The sequence below is a fragment of the Rhodamnia argentea genome, chromosome 4 (assembly GCF_020921035.1).
Source record: "Rhodamnia argentea isolate NSW1041297 chromosome 4, ASM2092103v1, whole genome shotgun sequence".
NCBI classification, from domain to species: Eukaryota; Viridiplantae; Streptophyta; class Magnoliopsida; order Myrtales; family Myrtaceae; genus Rhodamnia; species Rhodamnia argentea.
This window is the reverse complement of record NC_063153.1, coordinates 5541611-5569170: the sequence shown is the minus strand read 5'-3', so window position 1 is coordinate 5569170 and position 27560 is coordinate 5541611. Positions and strand designations below refer to the sequence as shown.

The following is a 27560-nucleotide window of genomic DNA, read 5'->3' as shown; positions in this document are numbered from 1 at the left end:
ATTTTGATGGATTTTACTTGAAATTCAAAGATGCAATTTTTTTTTGGTTTTTTCTTCTTTTTTATGGGGATGTAAAACATTGAACTTTGTGCGATATACACCATGGATGATTTAGAAAGAAAGAAAACGCAGTCAAGCACGAGTATTTACAGAAATAAATTAACATGTAATAATGCTAAAATTTGGAACACGTGGCATGTCTAAAATAAACAAACAAATGTTCAAACCAAACGATTACATTTTTATAGATCGAGATGGAAATGATTACCTTCTATTACACAAAATCTTACTCACATACATGTTATAGTTCCCTTCAAGATCTCGGAGCTGGAAGAACGCGGCTGTCGTCGAAAATGGCAAGCAATGGCGTTGTTGGGTTGCGAGGGGCGAAATATGTGTCGGGACTCGTCGAAGATGATGCTTGACTAAAACTCGAATTTTCTCTTCTGATTTTTCTCAAGAACTCTCTTTTTCCTCTCTAAAAATTCCTCTCAAAAACTCTCTCAAAACTCTCTCAATTCTCTTCCACTCCCCCCTCAAACTCTCTCAATTCTCCTCCTCTTTTATAGGCAAAGTTCTCCATCCTTCATTCTTCATCTTCACTTCTTCACCTTCCATGTTCATCTTCTCTTCTTCATCTTCATTTCTTCACCTTCCATTTTCATCTTCCCTTCTTCATATTCATCTTCTCTTCTTCATCTTCCCTTCACCATCTTCCTTTCATTATCTTCTCTTCTTTATCTTCTCTTCACCATCTTCCTTTCATTATCTTCTCTTCACCATCTTCCTTTCTCCATCTTCTTTTGGTATTTGCAATGCGGTCCCTGAAGTTTCAAGTATTTGCAATACAGTCCCCGAAGTTTTAAGTATTTGCAATACAATCCCCGAAGTTTCAAATCTTCTCGGTGTATTTTTCCATCCCGTACCTAGTCTAGACGCATGCTAAATTAAGTGTTCTACTTGCCAAATTATATGCCAATGCAATGTATGCTCAAAATAAATATGTGAGATAATTTTTATAATTTTTATGCAAAAAATAGATTAGTTAAAATTTAGGCGTCAACAGCTGCCCCTCTTTGAGTGGAGGCTCGTAGAGGTTCCGCTCAAAGACAAAATTGAATCCTAAATTTTGACAGTGCAAATTATGGATGAACTTTTTGGTGGGAGTTTTAATCCCATTTTTTATGTAATGAAGTGATGCATGATATGCAAGACTGTAAATAACATGTGTCATAATTTCCCTTTTTCATGTTAGAGAAACTCGCACATGGATCGCATACAAGAATACCTGTTTTACCAAATTTCTCGTAAGCTAATGGTTCTCTTAATTTCCAAGCTTCTTTTTGCAGATGCAAGGATTTTAAGGTATTTGACCTATATGTTATCAGAGACTTCTCCCTAATGCAAGACAGCGCATGATATGTGTGTCGTTTGAGATCACAAGAGCTACGTCGTTGTGAGTCGAAAGAAGTGAAATCAAGTTCACAAGAGCTACGTCGTTGTGAGTTGATTAAATGTTGAAATCGCCAGTGCATATGTCTTCACGATTCGACAAAGGGGAAACAAAATCATAAGAGTTACGTCGTTATGATTTGGTTTGGATCAAAACCATGGGTGCTTATGTCTTCATGATTTGATAAAGGAGCCGAAAAACATAAGAGCTATGTCATTATGAGCCGACTAAAGGTCAAGATCACCGGTGCATACGTCTTCTTGATTCGAGACCGAAATCATAAGAGCTACGTCGTTATGATTTGATAAGATGTCAAGATCGCCAGTGCATATGTCTTCACGACCTGATAGAAGAGGCATATTGCCCGAATTGAACAATATTTGATAGGAGCACCATTGAATGGAATCGATAAGTACAAAAGGAGCATATTGCCTGAATTGAATCATAACAACTATCATCAGAAGAGTTGTTAATTTGAAAAGGGGTTCAGAAAACTTACCCGGGTTCTCCAAACAATTAATCAAGGAACGAAACAGATTGCTGTATCGTACCTGGTAGGCATTTGCCAGCAAAACTTGTTCATTCAATAATCCTTGGATGAATTTCGAGACCTTGGGAGGGAACTCGAACATCGGGAATGTATTACTTATCATAGGATGTCGGAGGTAACACACACAAACATATTCAACAATGAGTATAATGCAATCACTCATACTATGGTTCATGCATAACCATTCTGTCAAGTTTGCATTACCAATTTTGTCCAGGGAGGTTCTCACATTACGAATACCTCGATTGTGAGCTGAATGGGGGGACTTCGGTCCGAAAGGGCTTTCTCTCACTCTCGAGAAAAGCTATTTATCCTGTCTGCAGGATTCAAGAGAAATCACTCAATCTTTCCATCATCGCATTCAATAAGGATCCAAGTAATCTCGCAATTGATACGATCGAGCCGATCTGGAGGTCTTGATTAGGACCGTAATGAGAGCTAGGTCAAAGGTTTACAAAGGGGACTCTAGTTGAGTCAAGGTCGCTTGAAATGAATTTCTTCATCATCTGCTCCGGATTTACAAGTCAAGAATCCTGCAAAAATGAGAGAGAAATAATCTTGCTCGAACTTCTTCGAGCGATGCTTAAAATCATTTAACTCTACGTTAACTCAAGTGTTCTAATCAAAGAGACTTTGGAGGGTTATAACGTAGGCTAGGATTGGGGACCGAGGAACGAAAATGCTCGTTTTGGCTCAGAAATTAAATGAGAAGGGGCTTGACGTTGGTGATCATCGCCGACTAGTCACCGATCTTGGTCTTCCGGAAATGTCTTGAGAAAGAATACCATCATTGAATGAGGGATGGTAGTTTTCTACTGAAAATTGTACTTTGCAACCTGACTTCTTGGGGAGTCTTTTTCACAACAAGTGTCTGTCGAGGATTTGCAAGAGACACAATGCAAACATGTACATGGAATTTACAACTTAACATGCAAAAATGTACATTCAAAATTCAGAAGTACTTTACAAATGAATGTGCATTGGCCTTACTTTTGGTAGGCACTTTGCTTTTCCTATGCTTGAAATTTTCATATGAGATCGGCCTTTGCTTTTCTTACTCCCGACTCTCATTTTTCTTTTTTTTTCTTTTTTTCGAGAAGAGATTTCTTTTCCTTTTTCTTTGAGAGCTCTTCGACATCTCTTTATTTTGCTTTTTTTTTTTTTTTTTTTTTAGAGCGGGCCCTTCTCCTTTAAGTTGAGTTTGCCTCTCCTTTTTTTTTTTTACAATCCCATGATTTTGAACTAGGAATTACAACAAACATAAACATTTACAAAGAAAAATTATGTAAACATAAAAAATCTAGCATACAAGAAATGAGTCCATTCGGGAATTCTCTGTTGACCCGACCATCTCCAATTCTAATCCTTGGGAAAATGCTATCTTCGTCTTTGGAATGAGCAAATGATCACCAACGGGGGTTTAAGAAATGAATCGATATATGAGCATTTTCAATGCTCGGATGTGGCTCATCGAGGTACATGTCACCAAAGGTGATCGGGCTGCTACAGACATGGCAAACAACGGTGTTAAGAGCATCCCTATACCTCTTGTTCTCTGCTCAAAGCTTTTCGTTTTCTTCCTTCAGAAACGCGAGTTCATGACTTTCATTTTGAACCTTCAATCGGGCCCGCTTGTTTTGAAACCAAAACTTGACCTTTAAGGGCTCAATTCCTAGCTTCCGGCTCAATTCATTTTTTCGTTTCTTGTTTATATATGGGTACTCCTTGAAGGCAGCTTCGAGCTCTCTGATTTGATTTTTTTTTTCTTGGGGTTGATTGCAGCTTCTGCTGCTATTGTTGTTGCGGTCGAGATCTTGAATTTCACCGCCAAGGGAGTTGGGTTTTCTTGCTTCAATGCCGGATCGGCCTCGGAATCCAGCCAGTTCGCTCTCGGGGATGTCTAAGTTGGTTGCCCCGGTAAGTGCTTGGTAGCCTCTAAACATGTTGGATTGAAATACCTCTTACGCCTTTTGTTCACTCTACTCTCCGCTGTATGCTTACTCTCTCCAAATTCTTTTGAGTAAACATGTATGTTCCAGAGCCTCCCTTTTAACGTGGATGAAAACCACCAAGCTAGTGCTTCTCCCAAGATTTCGTGTTTCCCGCTTTGTCTTCTTCATTTCCTTCTGACATGGTGGGACCCTCAAATCTTTTCTGCGGTATGCTTATCCCTCTTTTAATATGGCGGGATCTTTAAGTCATTCCGCAACTTTTTCGAATTCGTGAGCCTCGAGATGGTAGATCCGTGATTCACGGACGAAACGTCTGTAGTTTTACCCGGATAATTAACTCGGCCCCCACAATAATTATTGCTATGACTTTTTCTGCCCTTTAAATTAGGATTTAACGCCGAGAAGATTATCGCTTTCATATCTTCATCTCCAACCTTCTAAGCACTCTTTCGCATCCACTCTTTTTCGGTTGCTTCAACAACAATGGCCTCCCTCCATGCACATGTCTTCTCGGCCGAGGTTTTAGCCAAATGGGAGAAACTTTATAATCTCCTGGGCCGGGGCTACTCTTATATAGCCAACCATCCGGAGGCCGAAACCGAAATCCGTCTCATGTTTACAGATATGGACACCGTTTCTATTCAAGGTACCAAGTTAGAAGAGGAATATAGAATCTTCCCTACCCTCTTTACTAACTTCCTGGAGGCTTACCATCTTGCTCATCAAGATGTTACTTTGGCTCATCTTGTGAGAGCTCGCTATCGGGATCGGTCGGACAACTTGATGTTGGCCGGTCTTGTAGCCGACAATTATAAGAAGGCCCTTAACTACGGTAATGATCAAGTCTCACTGCTGATTCGTGAGAGGGGGAACTTGGTGGAACGTTTGGCCATGTCCCGGACCATCTTTGAGCGCGATCCGCTCAATATTGTTTTGAAATTCCAATGCACATGGCTGGAAGAAAGGCTGGACGATCCGACCCTGGATATAGCCCGCGGGAGAATGCTGATCCATGAATTGGAATTTGCTGTCGAGTATCACGAGGACAAGGTAGCCAAGCTTAAAGAGAAATGTGAGCTCCTCCTCTTTAAGGCGGCGGATCTCGATTCTCGGAGCGATCGGTGTAGGCGGAGTATCAACTGTATGGAGAGTCGGTTGAACTCCTTTGTGATGCTCATTAGGGCTCGGTTTGGCTTTACGTTCCCACCCCGATGATCTGTTTGTAAGGTTTCCCGCTGAATGAAATGGATGCAAGTTTTTGCTCATTTGCGTTTTGCTTTCGCATTATTCCTTCTTCCATATCTTGACAGATTTTATCTTGGTCGTCATATTTTTTTTTTGCAAGATAACCCCTTTACTTTGTGGATATGTAAATCTCACGCTCCCGATGGTCAATTCAATTGGGCTAGAGAAACCCCCATTTGAAACAATCTCTCAGCAAACGAATGCCCGAATGTGAACAACTCGTGAATCTATCTTAATATTATAACTCGATTATGAAAACATGAGAGTAAATCAAGTATAATATTTTTTTACAAAGATCGAACCGACTGGGTTGGTAAGGACACGACCATCCATCTCGGCCATAATCAAAGCACCACCGGGGAGCACCTTCTTTACTATATATGGACCACCATAGTTTGGAGCGAATTTCCCTTACGGGAGTGGGACTATTGGCAATAATTTTCTCAAGACCAGGTCATTGATTTGAAAATATCGAGGCCGAACTTTTTTGTTGAATGAATTAGCAACCCTCTGCTGATAACACCGGCCATGACATATAACCTTAAGTCTCTTTTCATCGATCGGATTCAATTGGCTCGCCCTCTCTGTGGATCCATTCAGCTTCCGTCAAGATAGCTTGAGACAATATACGTAAGGAAGGAATTTCCACTTCAACCGGTAGAACAACCTCCATTCCATATACAAGAGAATACGGGGTTGCCCCCGTAGATGTCCGGATCGAGGTCCGATACGCCAAAAGTGCAAATGGCAACCTCTCATGCCAATCACGATAATTTTCAGCCGTCTTTGCTAAGATTTTCTTAATGTTCTTATTGGCGGCTTCTCTTGCTCCATTCATCCGATGACGATATGGGGAAGAGTTCGGATGCTTGATCTTGAATTCCTTGAACAATTCGTCCATTAGCTTGTTGTTCAAGTTTGAGCCATTGTTAGTGATTATGGCTTCGGGTGAACCGTATCGAGCAATGATATCTCGACGGATAAATTTCACGATATTTCGTGCTGTGACCGCTAAATAAGATGCGGCTTCGATCCATTTAGAGAAATAGTCAATTGCTACCAAGATGAATCGATGCCCATTAGATGCTTTAGGATTGATAGGGCCGATAACATCAATGCCCCACATAGAAAACGGCCATGGTTCGGATAAGCGATGCAACTCGTTCGGAGGGACATTAATCTTGTCACCATGAATCTGACATTTGTGACAACTCCGAACATGATGAATACGATCTCTTTCGAGCGTGAGTCAATAATAACCCAACCTCATAATCTTCTTAGCTAACAAGTAGCCGTTCATGTGTGGACCACAGATCCCTTCATGTACTTCCATCATCAGACGAACCGCTTCGGTTAAGTCAATGCATCTTAGCAAGACAGAATCAAATGACCGCTTGTACAAATTCTCTCCGTTCAAGAAGAACTTCGAGGCCATCTTCCTTATGTACTTTTGGTCGGATACGGTATTTTTTGAGGAACTCCCGCTTCTGAATATAAGTCTTGATGTCATGGTACCACGGCTTACCATCGGGTTCATCGATTACGGCCATACAATATGCCGTCTTTTTTTTAATACCTCGATCTTCAGTGGGTCAACCTCAAGTCCATTGGCGACTTGTAACATTGAAGACAAGGTAGCCAATGCATCGCCGAATCGATTATGAGTCCCGGACAGATACTCAAATGAGATATCCTCAAATTCCTCCACCAGTTCATCCAGATACTCATGGTAGGACAGCAATTTACCGTAGCATCTCTCGTCTTCCACTTTCCTTATCGCAAACCTCTTAGTCGTCGTGGCGATAATACCGTACCAACCTGTCTTCATGCCGTTCTCGATTTCTTCAGCCATTGCGATGAGATGGCTGAATGACGTAGCGGCAGATCCCAAAATTCGAGTTCTCATAACCGGTGGCGGGGTGGAAACAAACAATTTCATGAGTTCCCTTTCGGGAGGGACTGGTTTCAATTGAGATGCCACATTCCTCCACCTGGTGGCATACTGCTTGATTGTTTCTCCCTTCTTCATCTCAAGCTGCTTAAGGTCTTCTCTAGTGGTGACACGTCCAAGTTAAAGCTAAAATGTTTGATGAAAGCATTAGCTGCCTTCTCCCAATCATCCATCCGGTAGATCTTGTAGTACGTATACCATCTCATGGCAGCTTCTTTTAAACTAGCTTGGAAAGTCTGAACCATTAAGGGGCCGTTGGTCGCATGTTTATTCATTCTTGTCCGGTACATATGAACGTGCTGAACCGGGTTGGAAGTTCCATCATATTTCTCAAAGTCGGGCATCTTGTACTTCTCCGGCACCGTGACCTTTGAAAAGACAGACAAGTCAATCTGGGGTATGTTGTGAGTCCCCTCAACCTCTCGGATCCTCTATTCCATTTGGGCCAACAGCTTGGCCGTGTCACCATTCAATCCGGGGGCCACGGGGCTGGCTTGAGGGATTGGGACTACGGGCGGCGTGCTCGAGCTCACGCCCGTGATGATCACATCCTCTAGCGGCATTGTCGGATAGGGAGCAGTTTCCGGGGCTTTACCGGAGTTGTCCATAGGAGGAATTAGAGCGGGAATGGTTAGCGGCGGGCTGGCGGTGGATGATTGAAGTTTGGCGGCGAAGGCAGCCATCATTTCTTCCATCTTTCAGGACATCATCCCTTCGAAGCGCTCGGTCAAGGAGCCAAGTTTCTCGTCCGGGGCAGCACCGATAGTGGCGTTAATATCGGCCATCCTCTTTGCGGCCGATCGAGTAATATGTGGAGGATCCGTGATAAATTACCTGTACACAGTAACAAACCCAAAATTAGTACAGGAAGCAAGAATAGCGAGCCGGCCCATGGCATCCCTCTAGACTCAAATGAACAAAGTGATTATGACCAAAGGATTGAAACATGTAATTTTCAGTTTGTCCGCTTTTACGAAAAAATTCTTATTAATTCGTACGTTGATCAAAACATGTCCAAATTTTACGAGCTTGTAGTTGAGAAGATGATGAACAACTTTTATGTTGGCCAATCAGACTAGAAATGCGCGGATCAAATCAGTTTAATGTGTCTTTCCAAAAAAATCATGTTCAGAAAACTGTTATAACCGCATGTTGTTGAAAAAACGAAGGGCCATCTTAAATTATGAATTTAATTCTGAAATTTTGTAAGATATTAGTTGAAACATAGGTCTACAACTTTCATGTTTGGCACTTACTCAAAGCTCGATCGTAGAATTTAGTAAAAATCGCACAACAGAAATAAGCCAAATCAGAATTGAGGACAACCGATGAAATTGTAAAAGTTGCGGAAGCAAAGTGCGAAATTGGAAATAAGACAATGAAACTTCTAAACAATCAACCTAAACCATGGACCGGCCCAAAATAAAAATGAGATAACAGGGTACAAGAGACAAGAAATTACCTCTCATACGAAGAAAATGTCAATCACAAAGACATGCGCATGAATCATGAGTTTAAATCTTATTCTATCTATCCAAAAGGCTTTTGCAAAGTGAAATGATGAACGAAACGACATGTCGCAGCCTCGCGCACAATCATCATGACTAGTCGCAATCTCGCGTACAATAGTCATGACTAGTCGGGTCCAATCACTTCGACTTGGTTCGGTCGACAAGGGCAATTATCATGCATCGTAGCCTCACGTGCATGAGAACAACCCTTGAGCCATTTTTTGAAAAAATTTTCGGGATCCGGATGGGATAACCTTTAGCGAAACCTTACCGCCAAGGTTAAAGAACCATCTAAATACCATCTTAAAACTATTAGTGTGACCCAGGTCCGGTCACGGGTTGTGTGCGGTGTAGTGCAAATACGATAAATCATGCACAACAATTAAAGGCAAACACCGCTTCAATGATTCAAAAGTTAAATCACAATTCCAATTCACCAAGCACACCAAAACAAAGGGTTAGCCGATCACTCCTCCCCTTATAACTCCCAATCTGCAAAAACATTTAACACCTAAGAATGAGAATTCAACCAAAGTTTACCAAATCAAGTGATTTCTTTTTCATGAAATTATCTGGCCTAAGTCCTCTTTGAGTCCCCGGTGGAGTCGCCAAGCTGTCGCGACCTAGAAAAAATAAACGAGTTAATTTTCGGGCTAATGGATTATCAAGTTAATTAATTAACTAACCTAACTCGGACACTCCCAAGTCCATACCAAATCGCAACTTAAGGTTCAAATAATTAACATGCAACGTATTTTGAATTTGGAGTCGCCACTAATCATTTTCGGTAGGTTGATTAGAAACCTAAATAAAATAGCGGGAGAAAACTATCTCATTTCTGCGAACCGCAGATTTTGAATTCGGGGATTTGGTTATGCTAGATTACTCTAACGCCTTTTCGGTACCATTTTCATGAAAAATATTTGATTTGGCAATTTTGATGGATTTTACTTGAAATTCAAAGATGCAATTTTTTTTTGGTTTTTTCTTCTTTTTTATGGGGATGTAAAACATTGAACTTTGTGCGATATACACCATGGATGATTTAGAAAGAAAGAAAACGCAGTCAAGCACGAGTATTTACAGAAATAAATTAACATGTAATAATGCTAAAATTTGGAACACGTGGCATGTCTAAAATAAACAAACAAATGTTCAAACCAAACGATTACATTTTTATAGATCGAGATGGAAAGGATTACCTTCTATTACACAAAATCTTACTCACATACACGTTATAGTTCCCTTCAAGATCTCGGAGCTGGAAGAACGCGGCTGTCGTCGAAAATGGCAAGCAATGGCGTTGTTGGGTTGCGAGGGGCGAAATATGTGTCGGGACTCGTCGAAGATGATGCTTGACTAAAACTCGAATTTTCTCTTCCGATTTTTCTCAAGAACTCTCTTTTTCCTCTCTAAAAATTCCTCTCAAAAACTCTCTCAAAACTCTCTCAATTCTCTTCCACTCTCCCCTCAAACTCTCTCAATTCTCCTCCTCTTTTATAGGCAAAGTTCTCCATCCTTCATTCTTCATCTTCACTTCTTCACCTTCCATGTTCATCTTCTCTTCTTCATCTTCATTTCTTCACCTTCCATTTTCATCTTCCCTTCTTCATATTCATCTTCTCTTCTTCATCTTCCCTTCACCATCTTCCTTTCATTATCTTCTCTTCACCATCTTCCTTTCATTATCTTCTCTTCACCATCTTCCTTTCTCCATCTTCTTTTGGTATTTGCAATGCGATCCCCGAAGTTTCAAGTATTTGCAATACAGTCCACGAATTTTTAAGTATTTGCAATACAATCCCCGAAGTTTCAAATCTTTTCGGTGTATTTTTCCATCCCGTGCCTAGTCTAGACGCATGCTAAATTAAGTGTTCTACTTGCCAAATTATATGCCAATGCAATGTATGCTCAAAATAAATATGTGAGATAATTTTTATAATTTTTATGCAAAAAATAGATTAGTTAAAATTTAGGCGTCAACGGTTGGAAAAGAACCGACGGAGGTCTAGGTAGGAATGGCCAACAAAGCAAGAGCATTAGAGGAGTTTAGCCAAGCGATTGAAGATGATCAATGCAATGAGCAGTTCTTCATGAACTATTAAAGAGGATGATGAACAGTGCAATTGTTTTCTTTTTTTCGATTTTTTTGCCAAGATGGTGCTCTCGTCATGCCACATTAGAGCAACCTATCCTCAAAAGTACACTTTGGATCCGCGTCATCTTTTTAACGATGAATTCAGATTAGGGGTGTCAAAACTAAACTGAAAATTGAACCAAAACCTAAATCGAACCGAACCGAACTGAAATTTCATACATTTCCAGTTTAGTTCGGTTTTGGTTCGGTTAATAGTAAAAAAAATTGGATAGTTTCACAAGTCAATTCGGTTCAGATCAATTCGGTTCGGATCACGGTCTCTCTTCCTTTGTACGTGCTCTCTCTCCTCTCTCACTGTGCACTCTCCCTCCCCCTTTTCTACTTTATTCTCTATCTTCCTCTGTCTTTGTGCTCTCTCTCTCCTACTTTTTCTGCTTTAATCTCTCTCTCCCTTCGCTATCTCTCTCCCCATTTTTGCGTACTTCCCCTCCCCCCCCCCCTTTTCTTCTTCTCTCTCATCGGAGCAGTGGACGGCTTCTTTCCTTTTCTTCCATCTCCCCCTTTTCATCTTCATGCTCTCTCTCATCAAAGCAGTGGATAGTTTCTCTCTCCCCTTTCCATCATGCTCTCTCTCATCGGAGCAGTGGATGATTTCTCTCGCCGCTTTCTCATCTTCCACACGATTCGGCAAAACCCGACTCTTTCAATCCATGGATATTCTGTTGAGTGGTGGAAGAAGAGACCAACTTCAGCCATGGATGAGTTCCGACCAAATCCAGTCCCTTGGCGACAGATCTGGAAGTGAGGCACCGGGCGGAGTAGAGCGCCAAGCTGGAGAAATGGGGGGCCGCGACTCCAGTGGCAATGGCAGAACGAAGCGTTGAGGTTGGGCTCGTGGTCGCCGACGAAGGGAAGGCTGGCTTTCATCTTAACCATCATTAGCATTTTTTTCTTGGAGAAATCGAACCAACGCACAAAAGCAGTATAGATCTCAAACAAAAGAAAAGAAAAGGAAAGAAGAAAAAGGGAAAAATATAAAAATAAAAATTAGAAACTCGAGTCGAAAATCGAACCGCACCGAACCGAACCGAACCGAGTTTTTTAGTTCGGTTTGGTTCGATTCGAAACAAGTTTTGGTTCGGCTCGAGCAAATTTCTTAATGATTCGGTTCGGTTCGATTTTCTAAAAAACCGAACCGAATTGAACCACCGACACCCCTAATTCGGATGGACTTGTAATGGAGGGTAAATATGTATAGTTTGGAGTTTTTAGTGTAAAAAAAAAATAAGGGAAAATGTGCTAAAGTTGGACATAATTAACCTTTTTATGGGTTTTTTGTTTCTTTTAATGTATCAACAATGAGTTAATAATATTTGGGAGCTACGTTCGGAGTCTTTATTTCATTTAAATGAATAAGTCAAAGTCAAGCACTACAACGCAAATTACACGTATTGACTTATGAAGCTCCCCCTCTTGTTCACTTACTTCCGGGGATCCACCAAATCCTTCACGCGTTTTGGGGTCGATTCTTGACAGTGTTAATCATTGAAAAATCGAGCTCTTAAAGTATCGATGAGATCAATCGAATCGTTTATCATTTTTTTATTTGATGAGTTAAATCCTTCAGCGTCTTGCTTTCACGAGCCACCTGCTGCTCCGCAATTGTAGGTAGCCCCCACATAAAAGTGGAAGAGGTCCCCAAATGATGGAGGAATGGACCCACGGATGTACACGTATGGGCATAATTAACCTTTTTCATTTAACCGGCCATGGGTTTGCTTCTAGGGGTCCGCCTCGTGCTTCACGCATTTTAGGGTCGGCTCCTTCCTGGACGAGCGATGCGAAGCTACCACGCAATTGACAGAAGTGGAAGAGGTGCACAAATAATGGAGGAGTGGGCCCACGGATGTTCATCAGGTTTTTGGGAAAAGTTGGGAGTCCGCTGGGTACAAAATGACAAAAGATGGAACGCAAATTCCACGTACGCGTACAAACATCACGTGATCGATAAAGAATCCAAGGACGATAAATGAATGAAAAATTATTTGAAATTTTTTTTTAAATTTATTGAAATTATGCTAATTCAATTTTGAATTTATTGGATTCATATTAATTCAATCCTTTCGATCAACTTTGATTGTCCAACACCGATATGGATAATTTTTAATAGATGAATGCAGCATTTGACCAATGGCGAGCAGGAATCCATGAGCGAGTGGATGCTAGAAAAACTCCATATAATTTTAGTGTTGATTATTAGCCATTAGAAATCATATGGAATGTTCTTCTTATGTGAGGGGGGTCAGGCTGCTGGGGTCCTTAATTTGGCCATTGACATTGCGAGACACGGAATGAAATATGAAGTGGTGGAAATTATAGGAATTGGTTTACTGTGGTAATAATTTTACCAATAACGACAGGATCAACACTTGTTTTTATCCAACAAACACACTAATAATATCCGGAAGATGCTATCGTTGGTCTTTTCCCCCTTTTTTTTTTTTGCAATTTTATGAATATTAGGCGCTATAGATATTCAGAAAGCGTTAGAAAAGTCATAAAGAGTATTGGTACCGATTTAGTCCCAAACTTTTTAATTGTGTCAATTTAATTGCGTGAGTCAATACCCTAACTATCCGACAGTAGCATCGGTTATTTCCAGCCACACGATTTTTCAATCAATGAGTGTTTTATCCCAAACATGCGGTTATGATGTATGGATCTACGATTGAGATTGTATAGTCTTTGATGGTATTGTCATAGAAACATTTCCTTTTAGTCCTAAACTTATCGAGAAGATGCTATTATCGGTCTTTACCTTTTTAGCAATGTTTTGACTATTAGGGCGCCACATACTTGGTATTCGCATCGCAACAAAACTCATCCCAACGAAATCACCACCATTCCAGCTATACCGAAATTTCCAGGAAAAATCCAAGTTTACCCGCGAAAGAGAGAAACAGGAAAAGGGACAAAAAGTAATTAAAGCAAAATGGGAGTGAGATGGCATCCACCAAATGGCCCACGTGATTCCAGAAAGTCTTTAAGTCCAAGAACAAATAAATACTTACAGGAGAGCTAGAGTTGGGAACCCCCCTCAGACAGTAAACATTCTGTGGAAGCACATCAACCATTAGCTCTTTCGATGGCTTCTTCTTCTTCTTCAAATCTGAAAAGGTATTACCATGTGTTCCTGAGCTTCAGAGGCCCGGATGTCCATGACAGCTTTCTCAGTCATTTCTATGCCGGTCTAGATCAAAGAGGAATACACACTTTTGTGGACAGGGAGGAGCTCAGGAAAGGAGAACAAATATCTCCGGCGCTTATGAAAGCGATTGAGGAATCGCGCATTGCGGTCATCGTTTTCACCAAGAACTACGCTTCCTCGCCATGGTGCTTGGAAGAGTTAGCCAAAATTATGGAGTGCAAGGAGCAAAGAGATCTTAAGGTCTTTCCCCTGTTTTACAAAGTGGAACCCAGAGAAGTGAGAACACCAAGAAAGAGTTATAGAAAAGCCATGGATAAGCATGAGTCAAAGTTCAGAAAGGGTTCGGAGAAAGTGAAGAGATGGGAGAAGGCTCTCTTCGATGCTGGTAGCTTGTCTGGGTGGGAATTCCATAAGGGGTAAGCATGTTTTTTCCTTTTGATGAACTCAATATATCCCTTTTAACTGGTCTCATTCTCATGCCTTCTTTTTATTTCGTTTTTTTTATCGTCTCCGGCCTTGTCTGGCTGGGTACGAGGCCAGTAGCCATTACAAGCCAGGGGTTGGCAATCTCTAGACCAGGCACCTCTAATCCCGCCACGAAAGCCTTGTATTGTCCAACTGATCCTCCGGGTTCCAAACTTTTCACAAACCTATTTGCACATATTTGCTCTGCCAAAAATTCGAGACATCAACATCTTTCATGCCCCTAAATGTTGATTTTAGAAACTAATTACAGATGCTATAATTAACTTAATTGCCCGAGAATAGAAAAGACACGGATATTGCCAAACCGGTCTCTTGATTGAAGACACGAAGCGGAGACACACTTGGCAGTAGACACAAAAATCGAATAACCTAAACTTCAAGCCAGCAGATTCTTTGAATTCGATTCTTGCTGTCTTGCTGTCGTAGATAATGGGAAATTTTGTCTTAGATAAAAAAGTGTGGTTCATAGTACTCGAGTTATCATTGTCTTGAGGCGCAGGTTCTTCGCAATTTTCCTTTTACAGATCTAGCCGCAGGTTCACCCAAATGTGGCATTTCTTTTCATCTCATTATTAGCTTATCCTCTTGTAATATTTTCCTTATGACGTTAGAGGTCGATGTCCTGCCATTGCTTTGACATGCTAAAACATATTTCTCTTTCTTTTGAGTGCTTATCAGAGATGAAGCGGGGCTCATACAACGCATTGTAAAGGAACTATCAATTCATCTACAGCGTGCACACTTACATGTCGCTAAGTATCCGGTCGGAATAGATTCCCGAGTTCGGGAAGTGATATCATTGTTAGAAAATGAGACGGCTGATGATGGTGTTCGCATGGTAGGTATAGTGGGATTTGGAGGCATAGGGAAGACCACAATTGCTAAAGCCCTATATAATTACATTGAGAAAGATTTTCAGGGTACCTGTTTTTTGGAGCAAGTAAGAGAAACTTCGAACAAAAGCAATGGTCTAGTTTCTTTGCAACAAAAACTTCTATCACAAATCTTTCCTCGTGGAAACTGGACGGTATATAATGTGGACGGAGGAATTCCTTTGATACGGGAAAGACTTTGTTGCAAGAAGGTTCTTCCGGTTCTTGATGGTGTGGACCAGTTGGATCAACCGAATGCGTTAGCCGGAGAAGGCCGTTGGTTTGGCAAAGGAAGTAGAATTATTGTTACATCAAGAGATAAATGTTTGCTGACTTCTCATGGCATAAATTGTGTCTATGTAGTTAAACCTTTATATGATGATGAAGCATGGGACCTTTTTGGTCGGTATGCCTTCAAATATAGCAAGAAAGTTGAGATAAGAAGGCATCTCATAGATAGAGCAATGCATTACGTGCACGGCCTTCCGTTAGCCCTCCGTGTGTTAGGCTCATTCTTTTGTGGAAGAGAGGAACCTGCATGGGAAAGTGCACTGTGCAGCCACTCCAAAAGTCCCGACCGGACAATCAATCAAGTTCTCAAGATAAGCTTCAATGGATTGGACCACAATACGAAGGAGATTTTCCTCGATATTGCTTGCTTCTTTAAGGGGAAAGGTATAGAATACATCAAGGAAGTCCTTGACGGCTGCGGTTTTGAATCAACTATAGGAATAGAAGTTCTCATTGAGCGGTCCTTGATAACAAATAAGCATGGGACCCTGCAAATGTATGATTTAATTCAGTTGATGGGTAAGGATATTGTTAATCAACAAGGCCGCGATGATCCCGAGAAGTGCAGTAGATTATGGCATTTTGAAGATGTTCGACACATTCTACTTGGAGAAACGGTAAATTTTACTTATGCCACTGTTTCTACAGCTCGGTTTTTTGTTTTACTCTAATTTTAACGGTTATGGAAGTTTTCTGTGACCACTAAATTTGCTTTCTTATGGATAGGAAACAAATGAAGTAAAGGCCATATTATTGGACTCGCCCTCTCCCGAAGAGATAATTATTAGCCCTCTTGCTTTTACGAACATGAAAAAGTTGAGAATGCTCATTTTGCATGAAGTTCATATCTCTTCGCAAGGCCCTATACATCTCCCTAGCGAGCTAAGATGGCTTGAATGGCACAATGCCCCGGATCTAGATTTTGGCTCTTGTCCAAAACTTGTTAGACTTGATTTGCGTAAAAGTCGTATCAAACAAGTTGGATGCAAAATTATGGTAAGCTCTTGTGATGATTGGCTTTCCCTTTTATATCTATAACTACATGCAGAACTTAATGACTACACTGGTATGTTTTTGCAGAATTCTAAAAATTTGACGTCCATAAATTTCGGTCGATGTGAGTCCCTGGCTAGTGTTCCGGACCTATCATCGGTTCCAAATCCGGAGAGCTTGAATCTTCAACGGTGCGAAAGCTTGGTGGAGGTTCACCAATCCGTCGGGTATCTTGACAAGTTAAAATTTTTGTTGCTAGACTGGTGCTCTAATCTCAGTATCTTTCCCAACAAACTCAAGACAAAATCTCTTCAAACCTTTAGTCTCCGGGATTGCTCTAAACTTGAGGAGTTCCCAGATATTCTAGGAAAGATGGAACATCTAGAAACACTTGAACTGCGAGGGACGGCTATTAGAGAACTCCCGACATCAATTGAAAATCTTGTCTCCGTGAAGTGGATGAATTTAGGCGAATGCAAAAACCTTGCGAGGCTTCCGTCGAGTATTTATAAGTTGCACAATCTCGAGTGTTTATATCTTGGAGGCTGCTCAAATTTCGTCACGTTCCCAAAGAACTTGGAGGAGTCAACCGACCCCGATGGCCATTTAGGATTTCCAAATCTATGGACGCTAGGACTCTCGGGCTGCAATCTATCAGAAGTAGACTTCCTTGAGAGCTCTTCCAGTTTTCCCAAATTGAAATTCCTATATCTTTCGGAAAACAAGTTTACTCATCTACCAACATCCATCAAAAAATACCATGCTTTATATTGGTTGGATGTGGAGAAATGCCAGCAACTACAAGAGATTCCTCTGCTTCCATCAACTATGCGTGTCCTAAAAGCAAATGGTTGCAAATCCCTACAAAAACTCCCAGATTTGTCGAGACTCTCGTCCGACTACCTTGAAGTCGAACTGTCTTCATGTGGTGAATTATTCCGCAAGGGGGTCAAGATGGCTGATGTATCATTACTCGAGGTCAGACTCTCTCTCTCTCTCTCTCTCTCTCTCTCTCTCTCTCACTAACTTTATATGCTTGATATGATAGGGCCTCCCGAAGAAGAGTATTGTCAAAATGTTCCTAACTGGAGGAGAGATTCCAGAACGTTTTCTGCACAGTGAAGATGGTTCCATGTGTTTCTGGGTTCCCAAGGACTTGTATGACAAGTTTTTAGGACTAGCACTCTGTATTGTTCCCGGCCTGGAGGAAGGAGAAGAGGTCGAAGATGACTGTAATATCCAAATGTTTGTTAATGGCGAAGAGGTGATTTGGGAAAGGTGTAGCTTTGGTTCACTGGAATCCGATCGTCTGTGTCTTCAATATTTCCCACGCGGTCGGCCGGATGGAGTAGAGGAACTTCTGCGAGGTAAATGGAGCCAATTCCAAGTTTGCGTAAGACATTGGGGAGGAAGCTTAAAAACGTGTGGATTCCGTCTAATATGCGAGAAACAGGAGGATGATCGCATGGTTGTGCACCAACACCATCACCCGATTAAAACAAATTGGATTCCCGAGGAAACAGACTCAGATGAAGGCAACTCAATGGACACCGTGGATGAATATAGTCCAAGCGAAACAGATGCAGAGGAAAGCGGATCAACTTTGACAAAGAGGAGAAGATTGTCTTAACTATGGCGAGAGTATGGGATCCACTCGCACCGACCTATTATGTGTGTTGGCTTACCAAACATTCCTTTCAAATCGGTCACAACTTGCCGAGGAAGTGATTCCGGAAGAAGCGAACGTGGTGATTTCGATTTCAATGCCGTCTGCTTTTCCCCATTTTCCATCTCTACTAGAAATTTTTAAATGTCTGCAGCTTCAATTGAAATTCAGAAGCACTTTCGAAAACAGGTTTCTCATCATGTTACTGACATGGTTGAGTAATTTTTCCTTCTCCTCTCCTTCCTTTTGATTTGTGATGCAGAGTGCGTTAATCCAAAATGATGAGGATTTTTGTTGAATGGCCATGGGTCTTCCAAGTTGCTCTGTGAAATTTATCAAATAGGCCTCCGTTACCGCTCTTAGTCAAATTAATGATGCCAATGCTTCCTACCCTAAATTTTTGCCCTGAAGGACTCATTCGAGGGCTTGATTTAGATGGATTAAGCGTACGGTACATGGAAATAGCGATTGTATTTAATGTTGCGCGAAATGGGGATCTGTCCTCAAGCTCAACAACGAGGCATTATATTAATATTGTCCAATATGGATCAGGTTTTTGCACATTTGCCTCAACTATGTACAGAACAAGAAAAATAAATCGAACATCGGATGTACGTAGTTCGGTCTTAGAGACCTATGTCCACGGGGAGAGCAGCAACAAATTCCAGTGCAGATCAAGCGATACTTGGAGATTACAAACCACACTCGAGTCACTCAAACACACAAGAACTTAGTCAGCTTCGACACTTGAACCTTTGATGTAATATCACGAACAAAATCCACAGAGACAACCCTCCCAAACACTCGAAGATGAGACGGGGCTTCAACATCTCTTCATACAGTTGAGTGAAACCCCAAAATTGACGTATGAGTTTATTCTGTATATCAACTTCGCATCTGGGCAAATCAACAACCCAAGAGAATATATATATACAAGTCCATGTGAAGCCCCTTTACGAATCCAAGTGAAGATTTGATATCTTTCAGTTTCCTTTACGATATCTCTTGGACCGACTAACAAGAATTTATTTTCTTCTATCGTTACTGACCCAAAGTCAGACTAAGGAAAGATTCCAAGTTCAACATGGAATATTTAAATATGCTAGAAAATATGAGTCAGATATCGATGTTCGACTTTCGTTCTTTTCTTTAATAATTTGGACATTCTTGTAATATATATCTCGAGTCGGGTTTCGTTCAAGACATATTTTAACAGTTTGCACACACTTATTCCTGGCTATATGGATTTGCATGTTTAGTAATAAATATTGGAAAAGATTGCATGAACTTAGCGTTTACTAAAAGAAAAAAGGTACTAATTTATGGGCGTTAGTTTAGTGAAATGTAACCAAGTCCATGGATCCAATGCTCTGGATAGCTGAGGTAAAGTGAGCTCTAATGCTTACTTGGGCTCCTAACTGGCCTAGTAAAAGATCAGTGCAATTCTAGTCTCATTCAGTCAAATTATAAATGAAAATTCAAGTTGTTGTCCATAGGGCTGGGAAGAGTCCTCACGAAATGTAAGTGCCACCTCCTGAGTGCACTATTTGCACTCGCCTAACAATCCGTTAGCTTTCTCTAGTTTCACGTCGAGAGGGTAGCCACAAGGGAAAGAGAAAAAATGAAGCAGCATTATAACAAAGCCCCATTCCCTCCCAGTTAACATCAATTGGACACGTTACATAGTTTTTGCAGTGAAGCGTCGGATCATGTCCGCGTTAATTCTCAAGTTTTAGAAAATGTTTTAAGTTGCTCCTTGTTGAGGAGTACTCCATACTTTCATGGCTTCATATCGCTTGAACAACAAGTTACCAGGATTCAAATTTCTGTTCCCGATTCAAACCAAGAGGAGGAGAAGAGGTTGACCATCGGTCCAGATCCTACTGCATATCAATGGCAAGAAGGAGAGAGGTAGGGCTCTATCGCCGCATACTTTCCAATGATAGTGGTGAGGGGTGTCAATGGATAGGGTAGGGTAGGGGTTTTTGTTGCCTGCCCCGACACTGACCCGAACCGAAAATGAACTAAACAAAACAAAATGGGTCGGGTCGGGTCGATTCGGGTCTATTTTTTTTTTTAAAATTTTTTAAAGGGTCAAGCAATAAATTTGATAAATAATAAGAGAACTTTTCTAAGAAAAGTTAGTAATTTAAAAGAACAAACTTTGGTGGCTAATTCAAATAAGAGTTAGTAATGTGAAATTAGTTGGTGACTTATTGTACATAAACAGTGGGGAATTTAGGTTAGATAATACGAGCTTGATTACACTGGATGCATCGATCACTCCCTATTTTCAAGCGCAATCAAACAGATAATGCACATTAAATTAATACCAAACAAAGGAGACATTTGGCATCAGGGAATATATATTATAAACACTCTTAAATGAATTCAGAGAAGGCTCAACTCCCAATTTGCAATGACTCTCAATACAATAACTAAACGAGATAGCTCTACTTCAATCACACATGAGAATAAGGTGCCCCACAGATTCAAATTTGTCACACAATGCACATCAAGTGGATGAACGGATCCTTCTTTGGTATACATTTACGTAACAGAGTTGTCAAAGGAAATGTTCTATTGTTGGGGGACAATCAATCTCCCACCGACATGGAAATTCTCATATACGGAAATTCCAGCAGCCACAATTGAATCCGCCATGCTGTTCAACTTGGACTTGCTCAATGACTGATTTATCATCAACCATCTCAAATTCAATATACCTTTTGACTTGCAATCTCTTAGTCCCAAATTCTTCACAAAGATAAACTAGCCTCAGCCGTTCCCCCAGATCTTTTGCACTGTGACTTTTCTGTGGGTACTTGCAGAAGAGATCATCTGACAGAGAAGTCAATATGTTGTGACTGCAAATGTATTCTGTCATTCATCCATCTCTGTTCAGCATTTTTTACACGAGCATCTTTTTTCAATAGCTTCCTCTATTGCAGGGAGACCACACCTCAAAGCTGACCACTGGTCTTTTGTTAAGCTAATTCCTAGAATGCATTAGAACAGGCATAAATATTTGCATAAACACGCTTGATGGCAAGAAATGGAAAACTACGGATCCAGCAAAAGCATGGACAAAAAAGCTTATAAAATTCAGGAAAAAAGAAATTCTAGTGTGACAAAAGAAAAGTGAGCCATCAACGTCAGCAATAACATTTATGACTAGGCAGTAGAACAAAGAAGCAAAAACCGTTCTTGCACCTGAAGATAAGTTACATTAATCTTCTCAGATTGTTCTCGGATGTGTCATCCTTCCATATAGGCTTGAAACAGAGGAAATGGACGTTGGAGGAGAAGAGAGAGAGAGACCCATCCGCGTAACAGTGCTCTAATGCTTGCAGGATCTGCACTAATTGGAATATGAAAAGACCACACTGTTAAGCGAAGTGTGTATGGCAGCACCACATTCTTCCATGAAGATACTAGAACAGTAAGAAAGCAATTATCGTATTCAGAGCACCCAAGAAGGACATATCAAAGCACCAGACCGCATTGCGCCAAGGAGTAGATGAAATAAACACCAAAGACATCATGTCACACAGCAATTTGGAGTAACACGAATTGGACTATTAGTACCTAAAATCACACCGTCAACAAAGTCATATGGACTCAATTTCCTTTAAAAGACAGGCACATGCAAAGCCAAGGTCAAATTATTCCCTAATTTCAGGCAGGAAGGACAAGCATCATGACGTGAAAGCAGATAGCATCACTACTACGCAAACAATTTGGCCAGTCAGCCTGCAAAGATTCAAGGCCCATGTCAGATTCACAAGACTTTAATTGAAGCACTGCATCAGATCACAAGCTTCAACTTAAACAGCTACTAGATTATCTCAACTTCAAATTAAAGAACATGTACGGACAATTTTTTATGTGAAATTCTATTGCCCAATGCACAACTCCTTAATTGAAACCACCTTATCTTTTTGAAAAGGAGCAAAATGAGTTCATCGCGTACAGAAGGAATCAAAATTTCAAACACTTACGCCGCCCACGCGTTCACACACAAACACAGAGGAAACAGAGAGAGGAGAGATGCGAGCAGGAAAACAAGTGAATGGTCTCACGAGAAAAAAACAAACCAAAATTTTGTGAATCGGAACTGAGTTGGACAATCAACATCCCTTTTCGTCATTTTCTCATCACAAGCCAAAAGAACCCGAATAGTAATGACATCAAATTCGCCAAGTTGCGCTTACCACATAAACCTGGCGTCGACTCCACCCCAGCACGCGAGAACACAGCGATCCCGAAGCCCTAACCACGACTTCACTAGCCAATGCCGATCCGACCCCGGAATCCGACGGAAGGACGATCAGGTCAATGATCCGGCAAGCAATCGGCTCGTCGTCGGAGGCCGAGAGTGCATGGGCTAGAGGTGCGACGAGGAGGTGGGCGTGGAAGGCGAGGAGAGATCGCAGATTAAGGCGCGTATTGGGTCGGATAGGGTCGGGTAGGGTCGGGCGGGGTCGGGCACCGGTGATCGAGGATCGGGTATTGATGGTGAGGCCACATCTGTGATTTAGGTGAGGAAATGCCAATTAGCCGTGCTTAGTGGCTCCACTCTTTCTCACAATTGGATCAAAGGTAATCCATTTTCTTAGATTGGTAGGAACCCATAACATTATTTCTGATGGTCCAATTTCATATACGATCTAAGAAATTGCAAACCCATTTAGATTGTTTCCTAACGTAGATTAATGTGTCAGTGGGTGCAACAAAATACAGAATATTAAAGATAAGATTCACTTTTGTTAAATGAGTGAAATTATTTAAAAAATTGTGCAATTTTAGGCAAAACTATCGGACACTCTAAATATATTATTTATACATGAGGGATAAAAACACCACAAGTACCACAACACTTGACGGTGCTCTATTGAATGTCATAATTTTTTTTCAATCACTAAAGTGACATAATTTTTGTTCTATACTTATTTGAGTATTATAACTTTTTTTTTCCGTTCAATTAAGTGTCATATAACATTCTAATCGATCACTTGAGTGATATAACTTTTGAAAAATGTTCACCACAAATGCTATGCCATGTCAAATTTTTGGCACTTGAGTGCACGTTCTTAAAAAAATTTTGCACCTAAGTGATCGATTGAAAATTATGGCACTTAAGTAAACGTTTGCTAGAAGTTATGAAACTCGTGGATGGTTGGGAAAGAACCGATGGAGGTCTAGGTAGGAATGGGCAACAAAGCAAGAGCATTAGAGAAGTTTAGCCAAACGATTGAAGACGATCAATGCAATGAGCAGTTCTTCACGAAGTATTGAAGAAGATGATGAACAATGCAATTGTTTTCTTTTTTGATTTTTTTTTTTTCCGAGATGGTGCTCATGTCGCGCCACGTTAGAGCCACTCGTCCTCAAAAGTACATGTTGGATCCGCTTCATCTTTTTAACGATGAATTCGGATGGAATTGTAATGGAGGGTAAATATGTCACAATGGGTATAGTTTGGAGTTTTTAGTGTAAAAAAAAATAAGGGAAAATGTGCTAAAGTTGGACATAATTAACCTTTTTATGGTTTTTTTTCCTTTACTGTATTACCAATGAGTTAATGATATTTGGGAGCTATGTTCGGAGTCTTTATTTCAATTAAATGAATAAGTCAAAGTCAAGCATTGCAACGCAAATTACACGAATTGACTTATGAAGCTCCCTTCTCTGTTCACTTACTTCCGGAGATCCACCAAATCCTTCACGCGTTTTAGGGTCGATTCTTGACAGTGTTAATCATTGAAAAATCGAGCTCTTAAAGTATCGATGAGATCAATCGAATCGCTTAGCATTTTTTTATTTGATGAGTTAAATCCTTCAGCGTCTTGCTTTCGCGAGCCACCTGCTGCTCCGCAAGTGTCGGTAGCCCCCACATAAAAGTGGAAGAGGTCCCCAAATGATGGAGGAATGGACCCACCTATGTACACGTATGGGCATAATTAACCTTTTTCCTTTAACCGGCCATGGGCGCACGAACAAGTCAAAGTCCCCTCTTCGTTCATTTGCTTCTAGGGGTCCGCCTCCTCCTTCACGCGTTTAAGGGTCGGATCTTTCCTCGACAAGTGATGCGAAGCTACCACGCAATTGACAGAAGTGGAAGAGGTGCACAAATAACGGAGGAGTGGGCCCACGGATGTTCATTAGGTTTTTGGGAAAAGTTGGGAGTCCGCTGGGTACAAAATGACAAAAGATGGAACGCAAATTCCACAAACGCGTACAAACATTGCGTGATCGATAAAGACTCCAAGGACGATAAATGAAAGAAAAATTATCCGAAAAAGAAAATCCTAAACTTATTAAAATTATGCTAATCTAGTTTTAAATTTATTGGATTCGTGTTGATTCGGTCATTTCGATCAACTTTGATCGTCCAGCATCGACCTAGATAATTTTTAATAGATAAATACAGCACCGACCAACGGCGATCAATAATCCATGAGCCAATGGATGCTAGAAAAACTCCATATAATTTTACTGTTGATTATTAGCCATTAGAAATCACATGGAATCTTCTTCTTGTGCGAGGGGGTTCGTGTTGCTGGGGTCTTTAATTTGGCCATTGACATTGCGAGACACGAAATGAAATAAGAAGTTGCGGAAGTTATATGAATTGGTTTGCTGAGGTAATAATTTTACCAATAACGAAAGGATCAACACTTGTTTTTATCCAACAAACACACTATAGTATCCAAAAGATACTATCGTTGGTCTTTTCCTTTTTTTTGTTGTTGCAATTTTATAAATATTAGGCACTATAGATATTCAGAAAGTGTTAGATAAGTCATAAATAGTATTGGTACCAATTTAGTCCTAAACTTTTAAATTATGTCAATTTAATCCTGTGAGTCGTTACCCTAACTGTCTGACAGTGTCGTCGATTATTTCTAATCACACGATTTTTTAATCAATGAGTGCTTTATCCCAAATATGCGATTACGATGTATGCATTTACGGTTAAGATTGTATAATCTCCGATAGTCTTGTCCGAGAAATATTTCCTTTTAGTCCTAAACCTATCGAGAAGATGCTATTGTCGGTCTTTACATTTTTCGCATCGCAACAAAACTCATCCCAACGAAATCACCACCAAATGGCCGACGTGACCAAACCATTCTCTAGCGCATTGAAATCGTGTCTCGTCTACGAGAGAGAGAGAGAGAGAGAGACTTGGGCAAACTTGAGAATTGCCACCTGGCTTTCACTTTATCTAACTAGCTTTCTTTGTAGGCAAGGGAGAGGAGCCAAAGTCAACAGCGTGAAATTGACTCTACAAAGTCGGTTGGGCCTGCCACGTGTGAGCATGGGTGATATGGGAAATAAAGGACCGAGGTGGGGGCAAAATGGTCATGCGAGTCCCCGATAAAAGCCTTAGCAGCCTGCAGATAGGGATATGCTTGGAACGGTAATAAATGCCGAAAGTCCCTCTCGGTCAAAGCGTAAAGGGCGATGGCACGCGTTGCCCGGGCACCCCTATTCTTGGTACTCACCAGTCACGTGCAATTTGGCCTTTTTCCCTTTCAAATTTTTTTTCGATTACATCCATTTAACCTAGTCATCTATGATTAATTATGTTCAAAATTATATTCGACAAAATTATCCGATGTGAAGAAAAAGGAAGCATCAAAAGAAGCGAATGGCCGCGAGATTACCCCGCATCCGGTGGCGGATGATAGACTCGGCAAGAGCCCGACAACCGTGGCCAAGCTCGAGCGACGAGTGTCACGTCCCACTTCATCCGTCCGCATGCACATATGCTGGAGAGAGAGAGAGAGAGAGAGAGAGAGAGAGAGAGAGAGAGTCATCGCTCTTAGCCAGAGATCAAGCAGGGTCCGCTACCCCTTGCCACGACTTAGCCGGAATTCAGGGGCCGAAAGGCTAAGCATGATGGTCAGATTGCGATCCCTAGCCTTATTAAGCTTTTTAATCGTGTGATAACTATTACATAGATCCCGAGAGTAAAATACAATTCCCGTATTAAAAACTCTATGAATTGACATTTTATTTTCGAAGTCGATTTTCGACGGCAAAGGCACAATCAGATCGAAGTTACTATTCTCGATTATATCTCGCGATATAAACCTAAATGACAAACCCCGAGTCGAAACGATAAAGCTTAGCAAGATTTGTTCAAAAGTGAAATAAATGTGCTACAATTGAATTCTAATGAAATAAAGAGAGAAACAGGAAAAGGGACAAAAAGTAATTAAAGCAAAAGGGGAGAGAGCTGGCATCCACCAAATGGCCGACGTGATTCCAGAAAGTCTTTAAGTCCAAGAACAAATAAATACGTACTTGAGAGGTGGAGTCGGGAACCCATTCATTCAGAAGGGAAACATCCTGTGAAAGCAAGCACATCAACCATCAGCTCTTTCGATGGCTTCTTCTTCTTCTTCTTCGAATCTGAAAAGAAATTACCATGTGTTCCTGAGCTTCAGAGGCTCGGACGTCCGTTACTGCTTCGTCAGTCATCTCTATGCCGGTTTAGTCGAAACAGGAATACACACTTTCAGGGATAGCGAAGAGCTTAGGATAGGAGAGCAAATATCGCCGGCGCTTATGGAAGCGATCGAGGAATCGCGCGTCGCAATAATCGTTTTCTCCAAGAACTATGCTGCCTCGTGGTGGTGCTTGGAAGAGTTGGCCAGAATTATGGAGTGCAAGGAGCAAAGAGACCTTAAGGTCTTTCCCGTGTTTTACAAAGTTGAACCCAGAGAAGTGAGAACACCAAGAGGGATTTATAAAGCAGCTATGGCCGAACATGAGTCAAAATTTGGGAAGGATTCGCAGGAAGTGAAGAGATGGGAGAAGGCTCTCTGCGATGCTGGTAACTTGTCTGGGCGGGAATTCCATGAGGGGTAAGCATGTTTTTCGTTTTGATAAACGCTATAATATCTATTTTAACCTATAATATCTATTTTAACTAGACTTAATCTTGCTGTCGTAGATAATGAGACATTTTTGCTGTCGTAGATAAAGAAGTGTGGTTCATAGTACTCGAGTTATCTTTGTCTTGAGGCGCAGGTTCTTCGCAATTTTCCTTGTACAGATCTTAGGCGCACGTCCACCCAAATGTGGCATTTCTTTTCATCTCATTATTAGCTTATCCTCTTGTAAGATTTTCCTCATGACGTTAGAGGTCTAATTCCTGCCACGGCTTTGACATGTTAAAACATATTTCCCTTTCTTTTGAGTGCTTATCAGAGATGAAGCGGAGCTCATACGATGCATCAGAAAAGAACTATCAAATCATCGACAGCCTA

At 41.0% G+C, this 27560-nt stretch overlaps 1 protein-coding gene and 2 long non-coding RNA genes across 3 annotated transcripts in view; 2 read left to right on the top strand and 1 right to left on the bottom strand.

The window, feature by feature from the left end:
- LOC125314673 (TMV resistance protein N-like) overlaps positions 1-27560 on the top strand; it is a 416296-nt gene that overhangs the window by 251106 nt on the left and 137630 nt on the right. The gene's annotated exons all lie outside the window — the stretch shown is intronic.
- On the bottom strand, positions 2750-16928 carry LOC125314536. The gene is made up of 3 exons (XR_007197997.1): positions 16801-16928; positions 11187-11194; positions 2750-2760 (listed from the first exon to the last, which is right to left on the bottom strand). It is a non-coding gene; the product is annotated as an uncharacterized LOC125314536 (long non-coding RNA).
- Positions 14253-27521, top strand: LOC125314533. Its single transcript, XR_007197994.1, has 3 exons — positions 14253-14384; positions 24181-24188; positions 27504-27521. It is a non-coding gene; the product is annotated as an uncharacterized LOC125314533 (long non-coding RNA).